The sequence below is a fragment of the Pomacea canaliculata genome, linkage group LG1 (assembly GCF_003073045.1).
Source record: "Pomacea canaliculata isolate SZHN2017 linkage group LG1, ASM307304v1, whole genome shotgun sequence".
NCBI lineage: Eukaryota > Metazoa > Mollusca > Gastropoda > Architaenioglossa > Ampullariidae > Pomacea > Pomacea canaliculata.
The window spans coordinates 22,481,728-22,493,351 of NC_037590.1; the positions used below are offsets into that span (position 1 = coordinate 22,481,728).

Here is an 11,624-nt window from a genome sequence, read left to right on the forward strand (position 1 = left end):
GCTTGTGTAATACTTCTAAATGGCATAGGAGCGATTTTTTTAAAGAGCATTCTAAATTTGTGTCTTTATAACAGCTTTCAGTTTTAGAAACGGGTCACCAGGCAGTCGGGACGAGGTCACCAGGAGCGCCCGAGGTCTTGGCTCGAGCACCCCGTTGAGCTACTACAGCTCGAGTCTGCCAGTCTGCTTCTCTCATCCCACGCAGGCTTCATCGTTCTTCCGTGTTTTTAAAAAAAGTGAAGAATTTCACTTGGAAGAGCTGTCGTCAGAAGTGTATTGTGGCCAGACGCTGCCAAGCGGGCCGTCTATCAATCTTCAGAAATTTATTTTAGCTGGAGGACGTTGGTGAAGGACGCCACGCTGTTCAGCCAGTCCACGGTTGAGGATGACATTTGTTCACAGGAAACGAAAGCAGTGTTCAGGTGTTGGAGGCCAGTCTGTTACCGCAGCCTACTGAGCAGATCTGATACTTTCCTTTCTTTAAAGCGTGGTTGTTCTGCTTCCCCATTCCCAAAGTGAAACTCACGTCCAACCCTCTATTAGACCAATCCACCCCAGTGTGAGATCCGGAACATCTTTCTGGACCCTCCAACCCTCCCGCTGACATGTCATCGACAAAGAAGTGAACAACCGCGTGTAATTCGCAATTGTGTGAACGGCGTGTGGAAGGGATGCCAGAAACATGTGAACAGCGGCTGAAACTGTGCAGATCTTGCTCCACCCCATCCTCCAGTCCGCTCCCCACCCCTTCAACCGGTCCGAGCTCCGGCAGCATCCTGACGGCGAGTGCTTGGCATCGATTTGCTGTCTCAAGGGACTGCTTACTTTAACCCAAACCTCGCCGTGGCGCTGTGGGGCCGTGTAATCCCCCCTCGCTCAGGACTTCGGGTGTTAGCGCTTTATAGTCAATTGACTGCCGCGCGTGTTAGCGTTTCACGATCAATTGACTGTCGCGCGTGTTAGCGCGTCCTAGTCCAGCCCTTCACCTCGTTAGCCCTCGCGGTCAGCGTGCGTGGGACAGCGTTCTGCACTTTAGCTAACGTTGTAAGTGATAGCGTTTTGCATGTGCCAAGTGTTGTCAGGAAACCTGCTCTTCATTTTTAGTCCTTGTAGCAGTCAACTAAGCGTTCTTGCGTAACTTGCAATACGCTACCTGCGACAGGTGATAGTGCAGTCAGTTAGCTGTACACTTCGGTGTTCGCATCCCGTTAAGTGTGAGGGATGTTTTGTAAATATTTCCGTTTCTGTATTTCTTTTTATTGTTGTTTTCTAATATTTCCGAGCTTTAGTACCGCAACAATTGATTTGAAGGAACCGGATTCGCTGGCGTCCGAACTGAGAGGCACGCCGGTTCGATACCCGAGTAGCGCAGCAAAACTTTCCCTCAGTCAAACCAGCTGGATGCCTGACACTTTATAGGGCTGGAGAAGGTAAGGCAGCGATTGAGAGGAGATTAACACCACCCTCGCTTAAAACCCCGAGAAAAGTGAGATCTGTAACACCTCATTCCACAACGACCTTTACCTTTATAGTCGGCTGTCAGAAGTTTAAGCTGTTACAAGCTCTGCGATACGAATTTCGTTGACAAGGCTACAGCCAATGGGAGATCTGGCTATTGGAAACGTCACGGGTTGGTTGTTTTTTGTTTATTTGTGTTGTTGTTTTGGGTTGTTTTTTTTTTTTTTTTTTTTTTTTTGTTCGTTTGTTTGTTTTTTGTTGTTGTGTTTTTTTTGTTTTTGTTTGTTTGTTTGTTTTCTGTACTCGATGGTGCTTGTTGGCTTCTGTCTCGAGAACGGAAAGGAATTACACCCTTACATGTTGTGAAATACTCTTACTAAACTAAGCCTTGGCAAAAATGCCACTCTGCTGACCACTTACATTTGTTAACGATTACGCAAGTTCTCGCCAGTCTTGTGGCAATTACCTATAAGCAATCCTGTGTGTAGACATTTCAGCCTCGTACAGTCAACGAGCGTCTTTACCTGTCAGAGATCGATAACAGTAAGCAGATCAACTCTCCTGCACACTTATCTCTAACCTAACGGTTCTTCTTCCCCCATTCCCTCCACACCCTCACAACCCCTGCTTAGACTGCCTCTTTGTCTGACCTCATCATTCCGGCAGAAGATGCTGCAAACATTTAACTGCCATTTTAGAAATCGGTCTTTTTGATGCGCTTCTTAAAAAGTAGAGGGAGATGGGAGAACTAAGTGCTTCAGGTTGAGACATGGAAAAGTGCAAGCGCTAAGTGCAGGGCGAAGGAAAGTGTGAATCTTGCACTTCTCGAGGAGGACACGTTTTACAAGGGACCGGAGGGCGTAAAGCAGGTCCCCCATCGGCCAAGTACAGACTTTCTGACAATGTAAAATCCTTGTGCTATTGTTTTATTTCACAGTGCTGCAAGAACATGGCTGAGTGGATGGTTTTACTGTTCTCCTAATAAACTTCAACTAACCCTTATTTTCGTCTGGCAACCCTAGAGTACACTTATTGCAGTTCTCAAAGACATTTGGCAGATAGCCATTAGAATTTATGGGGACACATAAGCAATGATTGTAGATATACTATTTTTGGTATCAGTGACCATGAAGGCACTGAGGACATCACAGGTACGAGAAGTGTGGGTGTGTGAGACGGGAGGTGGGGTGGGGATGACCTACAAAGACTAGGATAAGGGTTGTTTGGCAGTGCTTATCCATTCCAATCTACGATTCTTATCACTGAATGCCTATATAGCATAGTTAGAATGAATAAACCGCGATAAGTTCTTCGACTATCTTTTTTTTTATTTTTTATTTTTTTTTTTCGTTTGCGCGCATGGCACAGGAAGTGTACAGACATCGAAGTCTAGATGAGTTTTTCAAAGTTACGCTACCTTGCTCTCGTATAAATAGCTGCTAGCGAGTGTTCTGCATAAAGACAACACATAACAGAGTAGAACACCTTTCATCCTGACTTGAGTGTCACTTATCTTGACATTGATAGCAAAGCTCGCAAGATTACTTGCAAATTTTGCCGGGCTTTGTAAAAATGCACCCCGTGCTTCCTCTTAAAGATTAACATTAGCTCTCTCTCTCTCTCCCCTTGGGAAGAATAAAAAGTTTGTACTTCGTGAATACAAGTTCATGTGAACGTATGCTTTCGTGTATGCGCGCGCGTACGTGTGCTCAGAGAGATTGGGAATATGAGAGAGAGAAGGTGGATTAATGAGGAGATAGGGAGCGCATGTCTGAAAACTAGGTTTGCCAAAACGGTTTTAACGAAGCAGATATTTTTTCCCGAACTGTGTCACCTTTATTGACTCGTCAGGTAGATACGAGGACTGGCCCGTCAGTCAGGACATTTAAGAATGCGGAGACGTCTACCTGCTGTTGTGAAGTTGGTCTACTTCATTACTTGGTTACCAGCTTATACTGTCACAGTGGGGGTGGTTGTTTTTTCGGCTTAGTCCTATAAACTCTGTTTGTCTTCAGGCTGCCCACAGTACACGGGTTCCGGTCTGTTTCCTACGAGCTTTCACTAAGCGTTGACCTCTTACTAATAGCAATGCACTTAAGGGAAATGGGTTTCGACATTTGTTTATTTATTTTGATATGTTATGTGTTCTGAAACTTTTATTAGCAATAAGCTTTTATCCAGCCAAGGGTAAAAACTAAATGAATGGTCGGCCTAAAAGAATATAAAATAATATAAACAATAACGTTTTTGTACAACCACTGATGAGGAGCAGAAGATTTAAAAAAAAGACAGAAATAGCATCTTTCCTGGATATTATTCTCCCTCCCTAGTGTTTACTATAATGGCGTAAGTGAAAAATCGTCATGCGAATCCTGCGTTAAGTTTTCCTCGTCTGGAATGTTCACAAGTTCCGCATTTGGCTGCATAAGACAGTTGTGGGTGGAGGGTGGAATACAGATTTCCATTTTTTATTCGCCTCCGCAGACTAAAGAGATCTCTGTGTACATTTTTATCGTACTTTCTGCGGCTTCTAAACACAAGTACTTAAAAAGAGGGAGATAAGAGGTTGTTTGCTTCCACAGATATGTCTGTACTGGCTTTCTTGCACACAGAGAAAATTTTACCACGTATTTCATATTTCTGAATCGCCTGTCCCTTAACACTTCAGTGGGTCAAGCATTTGGTCAGGGTGAACGGACACGTGTTTTCAACAGAAATTGTTTCTAGAAAATTTCTATGAAAAATATGTGTATGTATTTCTCTATGCCACTGTATGATGGGGATAGATTCTTGTCCTCCGGCCATGCCCATACGCACCCGTGTCCTAATTGTAAGTGGGCAGAAGTAATACGAACGTGATCATGACCACGTGAGCAGAGAAGCAGAGACAGCAAGCAATTCATAAACGTTAAGTCCACGGCGAGACGTTTCTGGGTCGCGTCATAGTTCCGCGTGGGTCCCGCACCCGCGAGATCACTCTTCGTTCAGGCATGCGTGCTTCATCGCAAGGGTCATGAAGGTGGACATGTCCCGCTGACAGTCTGCAAGTCATCTACAACCTACATCTACAAGTAGCTACCCACAGTTCGGTGCGCCGAGCGTTGGCAGAGGAATATGGGGCACGTACACAGGTTTAGAGCCGTAGAACATTGTGGATTAGTATGCCCGTGTCAGCTCGTTACCGGAATTGTTGGTAATGATAATAGCAGTGTGGAAGGAATACTGGCGGGAGAGGGAGATTTCGTGGTGTAGACAGGGCAGGGAGAGATATGGTGCCAGTGCCAAGTCACAATAGGTGTGGAGAGAAAGGAGCAGACGAAAAAGGTAAACGAAAAAAAAAATTGTGGTGCTGAAAAAAAACAGAACAAAAGGAAGGGAAAGGGTGCAGCAGAAATAAGAATGAAAGGCGAGATCGAGAAAGAGGTGGTGGAGGGAAAAAAGAGAGGAGAAGTGAAAAAGATTTTGGAATAAAAACGGGGAAGTGGGAGCGGGAAGAGAAAAAGAGATAGATGAACGACTTCGGTGAGGAGAAGTGTAAAAAATAAAAATAAAACGTACAGGACAGAAGCTGTGAATTTAAGAATTGATGCCGGAGATTTTTTTTTTTTTTTTTTTTTTTTTGATAGCTGGAAATACCTCATGTCGATGTAAAATTTTATTGGTTTCTGTAAATTGTGGGTTTCTAGGCTGTTGTAACACAGCCAAAGGATATGGCACCTATTAGATAAGTGGCTACACCTTGAGCTGATAAAAGGTTACAGTTACTTGTGAAACGGCTATGTATGAAGTGGTTATTGATGCACACAGTACATCTACAAAATCAACACTTTAAAAACCCAACTCGTATACACAGTTGTACATAATACGCAAGTTATAAAAATGTTTTCAACGTGTCTGTGTTCAGAAAAGTTTATCAAGACTCGCATGTTTGGCTTGGCGAAAAGTATGACTAGGAGAGTACGGAAATCCGGCTGTTCCCAACAAAATCTTGCACTAAACGGATTCTTCTTCCAGAGGTCATACAGAAAAATGTCCACAGACGGTCTCAATTTACCATGGCTATTACCGGTAGTAGTTTATCTCTTACCTTCGCACAAGCAACAACTGTTTCTCTCAGAGAGTTCAGGATGCAGACATTGGCGGATGAGCGTTTTAAAGAAAGAAAAGAATAGATGAAAGATGGAAGAAAATGGACAGAACACAAAGATAAAACTAGAGGAAAACGGATGAACATCGAGACACTAGGGCAGAAGAACAATATCCACTACACGCACCCACGCACGCATGCACACACGCAGCGTTAATAAAGACACAAACTTTGAGACAAAAAAAATTTAAAGAAAGAAAAACCCAGAGAACTGGAGCTAATCTGTTTCAGCTAGACGCTATTTAAAAAATACAAGAGACACGAGAGACGGTGGCAGAAAACATAACAGGGCCATTCTCTCTTCTAGTTTCTATGACAACATAGGTGCCCTTGAGGATATCAAGTATTGTCTATTTTTAGGCTGAGCCTGATGTCAGAACCCTAGGCCAAGTAAAGAAGTTCGCTTTTTCGGAATCTGTGACGAGTTCTCTCATAACGAGATGATGGAGAACAGCAAGCCTGATGGACCATGTTAAAGGCTGCAGATGAGAAGAGAAGGAAGAAACAAGAAAATGCAGGGGAGAGGGGGTGTGGAAAGAAGGATGGAAGAGATACTAATCGTCTTGACGGCGGGAAGGGAGATGTGGAAAAACGGGTGGAAGAGAGAGACTAAAGGTCGTTATTAGGAGGGTCAAGTAGTAGGAGAAGAAAATGGTGGAAGAGAGGCTAAATGTCTAAATTCTGTGGAAAGAATGAGATACTTTTACGGGGTGGGGGAGAGAGATACTTTCAACCAAGGACTCGTTCTCTCCCCCCTACTTCCATCATCAAATTGAAATATCTTCAAGACAACAAAAATAACGCTCCATAATTTAACGAAAATTTATCGGCTACTGAGAAAAGAGACACGGAAACTGGCTGAAAGCCATCCTTTCCTCAAACATACGAAGCACACGAAATCTTTCAACCAGTTTATGATATATTTGTTATCGGAAAAGATAGCAGATAGGTAAGTGATAAATAGGAAATATGGATATATAGATAGGGTGAGCAGTGTTTAGTCAGCTATAACCTTCTAGCTAGCTTTCTGAAAACTGGTTTGCTTCGTCTTCAATTTATCAGTTTACTGGGTATTATGAGCGCGAGGGGCGACATGTACACTGGGTATCAGGTCGACCAACTGCTGTGTGACGTAACGAGGCCGACCAATCACAGCGCGGCGGTTCAACCGGGTGCCTTATTTCTATGCGCGTGTGCGTGAGAAACTTGTTTAAAACCTGCTTTTACAAGCTGCTTGCTAATAAACCTTGTCTCTCTTTTGCAGGACTTCGAATCTCTGGAATTTCCCAGCACGTGTTGCCCGTGATCATCAGCAGACAGCCCTTCAGGAGAACATGTCTTCAGACACATGCATACTTTGATTTTGTTCCACACTGACAGACGGTACCAAGAGACGCCATGCCTGATCGGAACGTGCAATTACTTGACAAGCATTTCACCAGAGATGTAACCTCAATATCTGCTTTCTTCTTATTGCATGTCTTCTGTTCATGCTCCATAGGGGTTTCTGAGTTTCTTCCCAACATCAATGCCATGGCGGGCATCTGCAATCCTATATTTCCCATGTCATCTCTTGGTGTCAACAGTTTTTTTTTTTATTGTATATTGTCTTGTATAATATTTAACTTAAGCTGAAAACATCTTTTAGTTCATAACCAGGCGAGAGAAATCTGGTTGTTTTTTTTTTCTGGACTGACAACCTATTCCATCATTAGGCTTATGAACTTGTTTGATGATGGTACTGTTGGTTTATTTAATGCTGCTGAGTGTTAAATAAGGACTTGTTGTTTGCTTCTTAATCTTCACGCTTACAAATTGATTAAATAAGTGCTTTAATTGTCCATCTTCGAGAAACAAATCGTTTGTGCAGCGTTTTTCAATGTGTTGTACACTGATAGATTGTTTGCACAAACTTTTACAGGTACAGCAGAAGCTTCCCCGACATTGTCGGGAAATATTACCTGAAATCCAAGAGATAACCCAGACTAGATTTTCTACCGGTATGCCTACGCATCTTCAGACCCTGGCAGAAGAGACTAGGTGTAATGTGACTAATGCTGCCGGGAGATGTCTGGCTTGCAGCACCTATTGTTGCCGTGGCTTCGGCTGTACACATTTTCTTTTATTGAAAATACAAAGCCGTAAGATTTGTACGTCTTCTAAGAACCGTTTGTTCCTCTAAATCTCCATCTGCGTCTTTCCTCTATCACATTCTCTCTCCCCCTTTCCAGTCATTCTGCCTGTGACGCATGCTGTCACCTTTGGTTAGGTTGGTGTGCAGATTCCCCGTTCATTCTTGTCTTGTGCAGACAGACCGCTGTGCATTCGTTCATGATGCTTGCAGACGATCACCCCCTTCTTTCGTTCATTATTGTTACGTGTGAATCACTCCTCCCTGTTATTGCATGGTGTGAGACCGCTGTGTGTACCTGCATATTCGTTAGTGACCTGTGCAAATCAGTGTTCGTTTGTGTCGTGTACAGATCCCCATTTATTTATTAGTGTCGTGTGTGGTCTCTGGTCTGAGCTGAAGACAGCGACTGAATTTTGTGTTTCCTCCGTTAGTGTCTGGAGGGTAACGTTGCTATAAATAACCTACCGCTGTCTGCCGAGCTGCCGTGCGTTTAATTACCAGCATCCCACGTCCATCATTTCTAGCACCGCATAGCAATTAAATCAGTGGTTCTTAAATACCTTGCAGCTAACGTTTTCAACATCACTAGGATCCGTTTCTGGACTGGGCACCTAGAAACAATAAAAGCACACGCTCGCGCGCGTGTATGCATACACACACGCAAACGAATACGCACGCAGATTATGCATGATGCATATTAAGCAGCGCGCGCAGTCTGTTGTGCATAGAAATAAAAGCGTCTGCACACGCGCGGGGAGATAGATGCATACACTTATCCCTCGTGCTTGCCTGGAAGAACTCATAGAGAGCAAACAAGATCTTGAGGTTCTTCGCTCAGACAAGTGACCAGGCGACGGAATCCATATGTACACTGCTGGCACTGCGCGCTTACCAGGTGTGTCATCCCGAGACAAGCTGCTTGTGTCTTTTTTTTTTTTTTTTTTCGAAGCGAACAGGTGCGTCTTTCCAGACTTTAATCTGCAGCGTTTGTCGCGAAGATTACCCTCCAACTGCTGCCTGCTCCATCTCTCTCTCCTCCCACCTTGTTCCTACCCCCATTTTTTCAGCTGCCAAGGTAGTGTCCGTCATGACTGATGTTAAGGTTTTCTGATGTTGCTACCAAGTCTAAAGATGCTGGAGTTGCAGGTGGGGAGTGGGGGGAATGGAACAGCAAGGACATGATTTACCTGTCCTTGCGACCGTACGAACGCAAAGTGCGTGCGAGCTAGACTGGCGTGACCTCTGGTGACACTGACCGTGGTAGCTTTTGTGACGTATGTCGGGATGTTGTCGCGTTTTGTAAGTGATCTCGTGCCTTCCATCTTTCCTCTTCTTGTTTGCTTTGTCGCTGTATTTGGCACGTTGGTCCTCGCTGTGCACGTCGCTCTTCACAGAAGAACTTTATTTCGCCGGCGGCCTGCAAATGAAACTCGCCGCTCGTGCTTCACAGATAATACCGTCTTAAGTCTGGCACCGAGAGAAATTTCAGGGCGGCTTCCCTCCCAGCCAGACGCTTGGCCCGAGGGCTATGAGTGAGAGTCTATAATCTGTTAAATGAGGGGTGAAACTGCCTGCTGGGAGACGCACACTTTCCGAAACGAGAGCGTTCATTTCCTGACGAAAACAGACTGAAAATACTCCCCTGCTTCATCCTCCACATAATCATTCTAGTTTGTGTTATCATCACCATCATCATCGTCATCATCATCAGCAGCAGGAGCAGTAATAAGTATTTATTAACATTCTGTAAAAGGTGTTATTGTGCATAGTGTAAAAGAGAATAATTTGTCTAAGCTATAACTGAATTAACAATTCTAAAGTGTTTTATTGTACCTACATGACAAAGGTATCTTTATGTACTATTGATTGCTGTCTAAACTTAGTGCATAATAATGTAGACTAGATCCATACCGAAGAACACAACAAGCCTACACAACACTAGACAGATAAAGATTTCGACAGGATTCCCAGTCACATGACTGCGTGACGTCAAGTCCACCCACTTACCCGCCGCCTTCGCATTATTGTGTCCAAAAATAGACAAATCACAAATGAACTGGAATCCAGTTTCAAGGTGCCCATATTTCACCTGTGCACTGATTTGTTTATATCTGCACTCATGCATTCAACCATACACTACATACGTACACACTTACATAAACATACATCATCAACAACCTAGACAATGTTTCGGCCACTTACCACCACTCCAAAATGGAGTCTAAATGTCGCAGTTCATGGTTAAATGACAAATGACATGAAGCGTGGCAGTGGAGAAGAACTTCAAAATATTCTGTAGCCATGCAGCTTATAATCACACATCAGTTGAAAAAGTTGAAGTGACGACATATGATGGCTGTTACAGAAACACGTTTCGCTGTGTCGTCAAATGGATGGTATTGTCAAAAATGCTTTGAGTCTTCATTCCATCGATGCGGAAGTACAAAGATCCCAGACTGCTCGATGCTTCTCACCTACAGCCTTTTCTTTGTGAGCACATGCACTCAATAATTCGCTGATGTACATTAAAATTAGCAACATAACTACATGCCGATGTTTACTTCTAAATGTCACAGTCTAATATTTGTATTTCTTCAGTTATTAACCTCTTAAACGAGATAATATCAATACTTTGAGAGGAAAAGTGGGGGGGGGGAGGAGGAAGGGAAAAACCGGAATGGATAACCGGAGACGTAGACAGGCCATTAAAGTCTCGGTGATGCGCCATCTGTGTAGTGTGACGTTGCCTCGCGCACGTCAGTCACGCATGCGCATTCCACAGTTCCCAGCGTTCTGCTGCCGCTTGTTCCTCCACGTTTGGTCCCACCAAACTGTTGCACGCCACAGTGTATTGGCGCTTTCGCTTCAGTGCATCTTGAGTATATCCCTGGCTGCCTACCAATGCTTACTGAGGCTCGGGGTTGAAGGGGGAAGGGACGGAGGATGCGGTTTGAAATAGGTCAGGTGCGAAGGACGAGTATACGTGTACACAGTACTCGGCATATCTGACAGATCTACGTCAAGTTTTGTGAGTATACTACGTTCTCGACACACTCTCCACCAACCAATCAGGATCGCGCAATGTGCTGCGTTCTTCAAGAATTTTTCAAAGCAGCCATATGGAACCAACGAGCGTAACGGACGTAGACATCTGGGGATGCTGGCACATGTCAGATAACACGCAGAAGGATTGTTCTCAGAACAACAAAAAAAATCTACAAGGAAGCTATCGTCGTCAGCCATAAAATGCACAGGGTGTAAGTTAACGCAGTTTGAAAACTATAGAAGCTGAAAAACATAAACTGAACCAGAATCGACCGCGGGCACGTGCGTGTAGTATGAGAGTTGCTCCGCTTGTGAAGATGACGTTCCTCGCCTACTCGCACCGGACACAACGATCACGCTGGATGCCGATTTGTTGTGACGTCACACGCTGGCAGCTAATTTAGTTTCCGTTCTTCTACTCGTCCCTCGTTCTGGTGCCGGCGTGCCTAGCAGCCACTGATGTGTGTTAAACAATCAGGAGAGGATTTAAGCCGCCATTAGGGTTACGGTGTCTTCGGAGACTTAAATACCACTTAAGTCCACAAAACACTTTCTGTCAAAGCTCATCTGACACTTCTCGAGTCCTCCACTCGACATTCGTTCTGCATGGACTGTGGCATCAAAATAAAGAGCCAGCATGGCACGGTGGAGTGGTCATAAGAATATATTCGGCTTTATACAACAATGTTCGGCCGGGCAGTGGTGAGCATTCAGGCGACAAGTCCCAGCTCGACCTCAAAATTACTTCTTAACTTGAAATTCACAGTCAAGTAATTAGTGAACTGCCGCAGCCGGATGACGACCACGAAAAACAAAAATCGATTGAACAGTTCATTGAAT

The 11,624-nt window shown here is 44.2% G+C and overlaps 1 long non-coding RNA gene across 1 annotated transcript in view; it reads left to right on the forward strand.

Annotated features, from left to right (window-relative positions):
- The window catches only part of LOC112572868, a 30,923-nt gene extending 22,978 nt beyond the window's left edge, over nucleotides 1-7,945 (forward strand). The window contains exons 2-3 of the long non-coding RNA XR_003101092.1: nucleotides 6,870-7,051; nucleotides 7,527-7,945. This is a non-coding gene — a long non-coding RNA (uncharacterized LOC112572868). The remainder of the gene's footprint in view (nucleotides 1-6,869; nucleotides 7,052-7,526) is intronic.
- Nucleotides 7,946-11,624: the final 3,679 nt, after the last annotated feature.